General features: G+C 46.0%; 1 long non-coding RNA gene across 1 annotated transcript in view; it reads left to right on the top strand.

The window, feature by feature from the left end:
* LOC121829339 (uncharacterized) overlaps nt 1–4,179 on the top strand; it is a 17,535-nt gene extending 13,356 nt beyond the window's left edge. The window contains exon 4 of the long non-coding RNA XR_013051164.1: nt 3,470–4,179. This is a non-coding gene — a long non-coding RNA (uncharacterized LOC121829339). The remainder of the gene's footprint in view (nt 1–3,469) is intronic.
* The last annotated feature ends 7,553 nt before the right edge of the window (nt 4,180–11,732 follow it).

Below are 11,732 nucleotides of genomic sequence, written 5' to 3'. Positions count from 1 at the left end.
ACAGCATGGGCTAATCAACCCCTAGGCTACCAGCTCAGGTAGGCATGGAAGTCCCCGGGAGCCGTTCGCAGATGGAGTTGGCATAGTGTGAGGAAGAGATGAGATGAACCAGAGACAGTCTGGCTTAGCTGATCATTCTTTGGAGATTGAGTTCATGAAGCTTTCAGGCAATTGAATATCCTGGGGTATGATCTTCAAACTTGACCGGGTCTCCAGCAGAGGAGGAAGCGTCTGTCAGCACTCACCAACTGTGGCCATCTTTGGCGCCCAGCTCTGCCATCTGAAGATTGCTGGACTATTTTGCTAAGCAGAGAAGCTGTCGAGAGACTCAACCACAGGCTGTCAATCAGAGAGCATCTGTAAGGTGTCAGTCAACTGACTGTCTTTCAGCTTTTCACAAGGGTGTTTCTCTCTTTGGGGAGGGGGAGTAGTGGGTTCTAGCACACTGGTTGATGGAAGTGATCAGGCTGCTGAATGGTGCTTGTCTAAGGGTGTGTTTCGTGGCACCCTGAGTTCACAAGCAGGTCACAACACTTCCTAGAATTATCAGACTCCTGTTTTGTGGCTAGACAGCTTTAGTTTTAGCATGACCTAACCATCCACCAATCTTACAAAATAAACAATAAACAAAGACACAAACCCTAGACAGAGTCATATACCAGGAAGTGTGTGCTCTTGTCCAGAGGGCCACTGCCATACTGGACTATGTCTCAGGTGGGCTTACTTTGCTCTGGGAACTTAGTGAAGGAATCAAGTTCCTTTACCTCCAACACCAACCTCTCTTGGGAATCTTGGCTTTTTTACTATGGGGAGAATTCGCTAGTGTCCAAAGGGAAGGAGATGTGTACCAAGCTGGAGGATGTTGCTCTCTTCCTTGAGGGCAGGTACCTTTTCTTCCTACGGCAGGATGTTCTTCCTTCACCCAGAGACCAACTCCATGCCTGGTCTTTTATTCACCTAAATGTAAGTAGTCAAGGAAGAAGGCAATTTCTCCGACTTCTAGCACAGGGATATATGGGAGAGGCTGTCTCCACAGGTCCAGATCTTGCTAAAAATATGACATCCCTTAACATTAAAATCCATCGCCTTTAAATTCACGGCTAACAGACTCAAACTCAAACTCCCCTGGCAGGACCCTAGCAATGTCTCGCTTGTCACAGCCCACTTGTCTGACACACACCTGGAATATTTTTTTTTGAAAGTTGACTTCTCCAAAATGCCTAATCTCAATATTTTGACCCTCATTTGTTCCCTGTGCCTTTCTCCCATTTGCCTGTAGACACTGTCCTTCTCATTTCCCAGTGACACTTGCTCTCGCCGCTCTTTGTGGTGAGGGGAAAAAAAAATTCTGTGCTGTGAACACAGTTTGACATTTCCTGACATTTCATGAACTAATTACACTACAAATAATTAAGCATGTTCACATCTGTAACAAACGAAGCAAAATGGTTGTCAGCGGGTGTGATTGATCACCTCCCTGAGATCTGATCTGATGAGATTCTCCCCTCCGTGGGCAGGAGCCTGGTGCCACCAGTTTGTAATTACGCCTGCCTTCAGCTCTCTCTCTCTCTCTCTTTTTTTTTCATGAGACCACGCCGATGAGCCGCTTGCAGGAAAGGATGGGGAAATTAATGACTACAATGGAATATTTGCATTTTTGCAGGGCTGGAAAAACAATGAACAAGGGATGTGTCACCCTCAATTATTTGGTGGTGCTAAGAGCTCACAGACAGCTCCTGCTGGAGAGAGCTGTTGGGAAGCCCGGGGGTGTCAGGCTGGCTGGAAAAATGGCAGGTGACAAGGACAACAATTTTTTTTTTTAATGCTACACAGGCCCACAGAAGCTCAGCTAAAAAGACAAATTGCAGGAGCGATTTCTTATGGAGGGGGGAATTTGTCAGCATTTAAGCTTTGCTCCTCCACGAAGGGTGGACAGGGCTCGGGAATAAGCTGGGCGGCAGACAAAGGAATGTGGTCTCGTACCTGCCAATCGATCCACCTGCCAATGGTTTGGGGGTCTTTGTTTCTCATGGTTTTGGGCTCTCAGTGTAGGCTGCACACGGTACCCGACCGGATGCTTCCTGCCTACTGGGAACTCATTTGGAAGGGACCCCAGTCTGCTGGAGACTTAATTTGGCTTTTTCAAAGGCAGCTCCAGCCAGTTTTCTGGGCAAATTCCTCCTGAAGTTGCCCAAACAAATGGATTTATCATCTAACATGATGCCAGCCTAGAGACTCCGGGAGCCAGAATGCAAACAGAAAATAAAATAAATACCTTTGGATAAAGGAGGTGGCAAAGCAGCTCGCTCTGCCGTGGTGTTTGCTGGTGACACCCTGGTGACCCCAATGACAAGGAGTTTTTGAAGATTAATTTTTGAAATGCAAAGCAAATTCCATCATGTAAATTTCCCTATCATTTTAATTTCTTTTGTATTTGCCCACTGTTTTCAAATGAAATAAACAAATCAATCTGCAATCCAATTAATGGTTGGGAATTTTAGCTACAACAATCCATCAGGTGACAGATGGCCACAGAAGTGTGTGTGTGTGTTTTATATTGGGCACATAGATGAGCACCTACTATGTGCAACACATCATGTAAGATGTGTCACATATATTTACAAGATTTTTAATCCTGTTATACACATTCAGGGAGGTCAAGTGGGTGATTATGTAGCCAAGGTAGAATCCAAACCTGGATCAGTTTAGCTCCAAAGATGACATCATCTCCTTTCTCCCTCCTTGGGCTCACTAGCCTTTGGATTCTGACTCTGTCCCTGAGAGCGTTTGTGCCCATGTCACCTGAGTGGCTGACTCATCGTCCTCTGCCCGCCCTCCTCTCAGCACTTTCATATCAGAATGAGCATCTTCTCCGTCACAGGTCCTTGGGAGCATCCCATGTCCTGCCCCCAATCTATTAGTGAGATGCAACTTTCTTTGCCAAGGCAAAAGGCAGTGTTGCTCAGTTGCCCCATAAAGGGACTGGAGCTTCGGCAACTCCTTTTTATTTATTTATTTTTTCCTTTGGATTTCGTGGGGAAGGGTGCTCAGTGACCACACATCCTTTGTAAAAATAGGTGCTTCAGTCGGCTTCCGGGCTTCTGCTCTCCTCGGTGCGGGACAGGCAGATTAAGCCTGGCTGAGGACCTGGTGAAGCCTCAGGATTTCCGGGTGGATTTCGGGGCCTTTCAATTACCAGATCACTAGATCACAGTGCAGATTGGAGGCCTTAGTTGCCTTTCTTCTCCTTTGCATCAAAACCCAGATGTTTATCCGCCATTTGTCAGGCTTAGGCTTTTCGAAGCGCCATTGTTGTGGGTTGTCCAGGGCGCGATAAATCCCGGCATTTTTGACCTTCCTTCCACAACTTGACTTCAATATCTGCTAATTCCTTTTTATGAAACAAATTGCCTCAATCACCTTCCCATTTAAGCAACTGCCGCTTAAATTGTTTTTGTTCTTTCCTAAGTTCTTTGTCCAGATTAAATGCTGCTGCTGCGTGGGACGCACTGCTCTCTGCTGAAGTGGGGAGGCCGATTCGATTAGTATAGACGCTGGAACAGGGTAAGTACTGTGTCAGTGTCCTCTCCAGAAGAGGTGACACATCCAGGGATATTAAGAATGGCCATTTAATGTAAAATCTCAGATAATACATGAGTTAAATGGAGACAATGAGAGAAAAGCTTTTAAGCATTCTCCCAAGACAGATTGCAGAATAATATTATTGGACACGGGAGGGGGCTGATCGACACCGTCGGGAGGCCATTACCGAAGTGCTGTGGAATCATTATGGCAAAAAGCGTCTCACTGCTGAGGCTCGGGAGAGGCAACACATAATGAGTTATCAATAGCAGGCTGGTGATTGGGTTATATCTTGTTACGAACAGAAACTTCCTGTTGCATAATTCGAGTCTGGCATTCTGATGAGTGGTGCAGAGTGGAGCCCCACTTCCTCGGTGGGTCGTGGGGAGTCATGGGCACGGCAGGAGGAAAGGAGGACAGGACAGTCACCGGGCAATGTTTGCAGCTTCCTGCGGACTGGAGAGGCAGCTGCCCCGGCTGGCTATCTTCATTTCTAGCTTCAGAATGGAGTGTCCACCTTATCCCAGACTCCACCCCGACACCCTTAAAACTGCCAAAAGGCCAATGTCATCCTCAGTGCACAGCCAGGAGCTGTGGGTCAGAGAGAGGGCACAGCTCCAATTGCCAGTTTGTGGATGGAAGATGAAGTTGGGATTTTGAGCTCACCTTGTATGAATCAAAGCCCAGCAACTCTCTACTTTACCACATCACGCGCGCGCATGTGTGTGTGTGTGTGTGTGTGTGTGTGTGTGTGTATGCACACGCAAGCATGTACATGTGTACATATGCATACATGTGTATTTATATATGTGTATATGCCTATATTGTATGTTTATGCATGTGTATACATGTGTGTATGTGTCTATATGTGTGCATACACATATGTATATATGTATATGTGCATGTGTATACATGTGTGTATATATATGTGTGTGTGTATACATTGTGTGTATGTGTGTGTATTTGCATGCATGTGTGTATATTTATGCATACATTTATATATACATGTATGTTTGTTATGTGATGTCCCAGGACAAGGACAGATAGAATGAGATGAAGGGACCTTTTCATTGCACATCTTGATGTGGTTTAGAATGTCCTATGGGGTAGGAATTAGCTATTTAATAAACCAGAGCCTGGGGAGGTCATGGGTCAGCAGCACCTGTGCCCTGTTGACCTCTGACCTGGGGACTGTCCTGGGAATCACCTGTGACTGCTTGTGATGTGGGAGGCTAGAGTGCCAGAAAGGGGAAAGCAGGAGGCAGCGAGCGGTAGTGATGTCACAGAGCTGTCCAAAGGAGGCTCGACACAAAGGGACCGATGCAGAGAGAAAAGTCAGGACGGGGAGATGGCTCAGTGGGTAAGGTTCTTGCCATGTAAACACAAGGACCAGGGTTCGGGTCCCCAGAACCCGTGTAAGAACCAGGTAGACAAATCTGGTAGAAGCGGGAAATCCCCAGAATAAGCTGGTTAACCAGACTAGCTGAAAGGGGGAACTGAGTTCTGTGAAAGATCTGCCTCGATGTATGAAGTGGAGGGTAACTGAGGAAGTCACTGGATGCCAACCTCAGGTCTCCACATGCACATGTGAACCCACGACACACACACACACACACACACACACACACACACACACACGTATGAAGAAAGGCAAAGATCATAATCTGTATTTGTGATCCCAGTTATCTTTAAAAGAATGTGTTTATGTGTACAAGTGGATGCCAGAGGATGAACCCAGTGCCTTGTACAAGTGATACACACTCTACACCGAACTACACCCCAAGACCCACATATGTAATTTTATATGAATATTTACATAGAGATGTACTTTTATATGTGTATACATATGCATGTCTGTAACTATATATGTATAATGGATGAATTATACATTTTATACCTATATTACATGTGAACAGAAAATATTCAGGGGTATTTTTTTTCTCCCAAGACAGGATTTCTCTATGTAACAGCCCTAGCTGTCCTGGAACTTGCTCTGTAGACCAGGCTGGCCTTGAACTCACAGAGATCTGCCTGCCTCTATCTCCTACGTGCTAGGACTAAAGGCGTGCCCCACCACTGCCCAGCTCAGAGATAACTTCTTATCAGAGTTAAGAAGCAAACAGAACTGGTTATCACTGTCAGGGAGCCTGAGGCTCTCGGGGTGGAAGCCAGGTTTGTGTGTCCTTAGAGACTTCTACATTTTTCTGAAGTTTTCATAAAAACGGGTATTATTTTACTACAAAATTTTCAGTCTCTGCTAGTTTTATTTTTTAATTATATCTTTCAACATCATCTAAGTGTTTCATGGTGAACACATTCATTCATAATATATAATTGATGTTTTAAAATATTAGAGTCTGTAATAGTTCCTGAAGAAGTACATTTTTCAGATTTCAAAATAACCGCTTTATTGAGATCTGTTTCACATACCATAATATTTGCCTGCTCAAAGGGCTCAGCAGTTTTTAGTGTATTGGGAGTTAAGCAATAATATTGACAATTGGACTTTACAGCATCTTCATTACCTGAAGAGGAGCAGGTGCTCTGGAAAGTCTTTTATCACACTCATTCCTCACCCTCAGCTCTGGATCCGGCCTCTGCATCCTGTTTCCAGAGATTTCTGTTTTTGAACATTTCATATAAATGAAACCCACAGCACGTGGTGCTGTAGTTTGACTAGAATGTTCCCCTTACCGCCTCCCCACCCACCCACCCACCCCATGCTTAGCTTTGAAAAATTGGCTCTCAGCTGGTTAGACACTTCCAGAAGGAAGTGGAAACTTCAGAAGGTGTGGCCTTCACTGGAGGAAGTGGGGTGCTGGAGGCGGGCCTTTGAAGGGCATACCTGGCCAACAGCCCCACCCCGGTGGCCCCCTCTCTGCTTCTGTCTGCTGTGAGGCCAGTCTTCTCTGCACAGACACCTGCTTCACCATGGTCCATGGAGTGAAAGACCATGCTCTGAAATCATGAGCCATGGTACATTATTCTTCCCTTTCAGTTGCTTTACTCGGGGGTCAGGACAGTGACGGAAAGCCTGATTAATACATAGAGTCTTCTAGGGTTGGTTTGTTTTCCTTAGCATCACACCTGCAAGGCACATCCATGTAATAGCATGTTTCAGCACTTCGCTCCTTTTGGAGGCCCAATCATAGTCTGCTTTGTGACTACGCCATCATTGTCCACGCACTCACCACTGATGGACACCTGCATTGTTTGCACTTGGGGTCTCTAGTGAATGACGCAGCTATGCACATGTGTGTGCACAAGCTCGGTGGCGGGATGGCTGCACTGAATGCTAATTCTTCATTTACTATTTTGAGGAACCATCCAAGAATTTGCCCAAGTAACCGTACCATTTTGCAATTAAAATCCCAGTTTCTCCCCATCCTAATGAGCACATTTACTATTGTTTAGGATAGCTGCATCCAAGCTGGGCAATGGTGGCGCACGCCTGTAATTCCAGCACTCAGAAGGCAGAGGCAGGTGGATCTCTGTGAGTCTGAGGCCAGCCTGGTCTACAGAGCAAGTTCCAGGACAGCCAAGGCCAGGGCTGTTACACAGATAAACTATGAACAGCAAATAAAGGCTGCCATAAGGCTGAGTGGGAAAACTCTCTCCATCATTTCCCTTACCTTTCTTCCCTCCCCAGAGGTAAACACTGTTTGTTTGTTTGTTTGTTTGTTTGTTTTAGTTTTTTTGAGACAGAGTGTCTCTGTTTAGTCCTTGCTGTCCTGGAACTCAATTTGCGCAGGGATTAAAGGCGTGTGCCACCACCGCTTGACTAAGTTTTATTCACATCCTTCCAGTGACTTCTTTACAACTGTCTTGTTTTTACATAAATATGGTCACAATATACACGCTATTGTGTGGTTGTCCTTTGTTGTCTTATATGACAGCTCCAAGATCTATGAAAATATTTAAGTCGGGAGTTGCAGAGAAGGCTTAGTAGTGAAGAGCACTGGCTGCTCTTCCAGAGGACTCAGGGTAGATTTCCAGCGCCCACATGGCCACATGGCAGTTCACGACCACCTGTAACTCCAGTTTCAGGGGACCCAGCTCTCTCTTCTGGCCTCCTCAAGCACCAGGCATGCATGTGGTACACAGACATACATGTAGGCAAAACACTCATACACATAAATTTAAAATAATTTTTAATTTAAAAACAATGTTTAAATGACTGAGGTTAATTTTTATAAGTCTCTCTACATTTCTCCTACAATTTGGAGTCTAGTTGTCCTCCCTGGAACCATTCTGGATTTACTTTATGTCAGAACCAAGTTCTGCTCACATATCCTCCTCACCACCCCAGACCCCTGCTAGGGGCCAATTTCCTTAAACTTCATTGTGATCTTAGGGTCAGACTTTCAGAGGCAAATTACATTTCTACCATTGACAAACTCATTGTGCCTCAGACTCTGTGCCTCAGTTTCCACATTTGTAAAATGGGAATAAAAAGCAACCTGTACTCATAGGGTGATGGTGAAGTGAGTAGGCAGGGAGGGATAGAGCCTTCAGCTGTGTGGCCCCCAGCCACTCCCCGACACTGTTAGATGCTCAGTCTGGAGGCACAGACCCAGGAGAAGCTGGTTTTGGTGTAATTCTCCACAGTGTGACGCTGTCTGGTAACTAAATAGTTCCATGTGTGATCATCGGGGACTCCCAGCCCTGGGAGTTAAGACCTCAACCTAGGGGAGCTGGGTAGGGCTACAAGCCCTAAGCCTTACTCTTGATTGAACTAAAATTGCAAAATGAAGGGTAATCGAAATAGCGGGTCATTATCCATTCAACCCAAGCTGGGCCATCATGAAGGATATTGATACAGCCACAAAAATGAGTCCAGATCCCAAGGCTAAGACCTCAAGAGAAGCCAGGCAGAGGGAGAGAGTGAAAATTGCCATCAGAATTGAGAACACGAAGCCTACAGTTGATGATTTGTAGCTGCTGCCATTGTCTGGAGTGTGAGGAGTCAACTGTGCGTCAGGGTGAGTGTTTTCTGACACAAGTCCAGCAGCCAGCCAGCTCCCAGCTGACACTCTCATCCCTGGGACTTAACCAGCCCTTACCTCATCTTGGACAAAGTCATAGATGAACTGTGATTATTGGACCCTGTGAAATGATCAATACATATTTGTTGAATTGTGCGGAATCAATTCGACTTTTATTCACTTGTTAACTCCCCAAGCCAATGGCAGACCCTTAGTTAATGCCCTTTGGATATGCTAATGAGACAAAAACATTGACTGGCCCATCAATTTAGGAAGCTATGGATCTGCTGATGGTAACTGAGCAGGGGCTGGTTGCCAGAGATGAGCCATGGCTGTGGGGCTCTGCTGAAGACGTGAGGCTAGAGATGGGTCTGACTGGCTGACCCTTTCTCCTTCGGTGGCCCATCTCAACGCTGGGTCTTGTGTACCTTTGTCATCCAGGGTACCGAGCTTCTCCTCTTGGGTCCTAACTTCTCAAGGAAGATGCTGCCTTGCTTGCCAACTCAGAGCCCTCTGTGATCCCAGGGAGAGCTAATGTTCCCATGGTCTTTATACTTCATCCTTACTTCAAAACGGAATGAAGTTGTGTTTGTTATTGCTTGAATTGAAATGGGCCCTAATTCACTTTGTTGGTTAGCTTACGTTGGAAATCAAAACCGGTTCCCTGCTGCTTATAAAAGAAAAAAGAAAAGAAAAGAAAAAGAAAAGGCAAGGAGAGAGAAAACTCTCAGTGGCTAGATCAAGTTTCCACTGTTACATTTATTCATTTCCTGTAAGACGAGCAGGCTATCGGTTTCACAGAGTGATGGAGACATATCTAAAGACGTGGGGAGAAAGAGCGGGGTCACTTAAGTCCCAATGCACCTTTTAGGCAACTGATGGGGAAGGAAGAACTCTGCAGAGACCAGGGCGGACTGTGCTGTAGTAGCAGCCGACAGTCGCCACAACGGTTTGTTTCACACCAGTGCTGTGAGTTGGACTTTTGTCGGCAAAGTTGTGGTCATGGTAGTCACTTGAATCCAGGGCCACCACAATTGCCGCAGTAGTATACATGACACAATGTGCACGCTAGTTTTGTCACCCTGACACATCTGGAAAGGGGATCTAATTGATAATCGTCACCATAGGACTGGACTGAAGGAAACTGGCCCGTGCTGTGTTTTCATGGTTGCTGATTGCTGTGGGCGGGCCCAGCCCTCTGGAGGCAGTGCCACCTCTGGGAAAGTGGTCCTGGATGGTATAACAGGGCAGGTTGAGCAAACCATGGGGAGCAAGTCAGTCAGCAGCACTCCTCCATGGCCTCTGCATCAGCGCCTGCCTCCAGGTTCCTGCCTTGACTTCTCATGATGCGCTATGGAAGCAGGCTGGAATACATGTTCTCCTCTTCAGGTTGCCTTTGGTCATGGTGCCTATTACAGAAGTAGAGACCCCAATGCAGCCTCAGGTTCTTAAGTAGTTCTGCTCAGGAATCCCATCCACCAAAACAGATCACCTAGCTGTGTTGGCTTCAAAGGAGATGGGATGTGTGGTCCTTTCTTGTGTTAGAAAGGAAAAGAGCCAGACTTAGTGGGTGGCAGAAATAACTGCCTCAGATCCCAGATCTGGAGGGGTCGATGCAGGAGTGAAGTGATAGGTCCTGCAGGGTAAAACCTTGAAGCCAGAAACCTGGACATGGGGGGCAGCTCCTGGGCTCAAGCTCTGCCGGTCTCCAGTTTCTCACCTTCCTTCTCCTCTCAGCTGTACCCCCTCTCCCCATCTACTCCTGAATGTGCAAAATCGCTTTTCAAATGGGTGTCTTCTAGCCAGCCACGGGGGTGGGCTTCGGGGAGGCCCTATGTCTGACTCTCACCGATGTTCCAAGGCCAAGAAAGAGGAGACTCTTTCTGTGAGCGCCTCTCAAGTTTGTGTCTGGATAGAGCTAGACTGGAGTGCTCCTCCAGCAGGAAACTCAAGAAAACAAAGGACTTGAACAGATAGTTTACAAAGAAGACAGATGGATGCCCACAGACACACTGCTCAGGATCCTCAGTTGTCAGGGAAATGCAAACTAGTAGCACATTGACATCCCGTCCTTACACACCCACTGAAACAGTTCAGACTGAAGAGAGTGGCCGTGATGAATGTAGACAGACGTGTGGAGCGCCCCGAACACTCATCCTTGGGGAGCACGTGAGATGATAACTCACTACAGTGGAAGGGGTGGGGGTTTTGTATACATAACTGAACATGCAATGTTTCTATGTAACTGAACTTACAGTAACATTAGCATCTCAGTTCTAGATATTTACCCAAGAGACACACGGTCATATGATTTCTGAAAGAATTGTGTGGGAGGGCGCTGGAGACATGAGTCAGTGGTTCAGGATGTTTGCTGTTCTTCGGAGGACTCAAGTTCAGTCCCCAGAACCCACATGGGGTGGCTCACTACTACCTAGAGCTCTAGCTCTAGGGGATCCCATGCCCTCTTCTGGCCTCTGAAGGTACTCACATACATGTGACATGCACACTGATGTGTGCACATGAGCACACACACACACACACACACACAAGTATGTATAGATATTAAAGTTGTGTGAGTCTATCCAGAGCAGTATAATTCATACAGTCAAACCCCCCAAACAGCCCTGCTATTCATAAAAGGAAAAATTGAAAAACAAGCCAAGATATGATCTGATAATATAATTTAGCAACAAAAGAAACTGATTGTTGGTATATAAAAAAAAAAAATACCCGCCAGGCGGTGGTGGCGCATGCCTTTAATCCCAACACTCGGGAGGCAGAGCCAGGTGGATGTCTATGAGTTCAAGGCTAGCCTGGTCTACAGAGCAAGATCCAGGATAGCCAGGGCTACACAGAAAAAAAAAAAAACTGTCTCGAAAAAAAAAAATCCCCAAAACATTATACCTAGTGAAAAAAATCCTTTTTACTATGAAGGATATAGTGTATGAGTGCATATAGGGTTAAGAAAGTTCTAGAATGTGTGAAATTAATTCATTATTTATTTTTTATTTTAGGTATTTATTTTTATTTTTTGTAGGAAGAATCTTTACTTCTGTGGTGTGGAGTGAGGAATTGCCTGGGAAGAGGAGGGAGGGAACCTGATTTGGGACCTCATAGTCTCTGTTTGGAGGAGACATGTGCTCTGTGATGCAAATGCATTTGTTA

This window comes from Peromyscus maniculatus, chromosome 5 (genome assembly GCF_049852395.1).
Source record: "Peromyscus maniculatus bairdii isolate BWxNUB_F1_BW_parent chromosome 5, HU_Pman_BW_mat_3.1, whole genome shotgun sequence".
NCBI lineage: Eukaryota > Metazoa > Chordata > Mammalia > Rodentia > Cricetidae > Peromyscus > Peromyscus maniculatus.
Note: the sequence above shows the minus strand (reverse complement) of the source record. Positions and strands in the feature narration are given on the sequence as shown.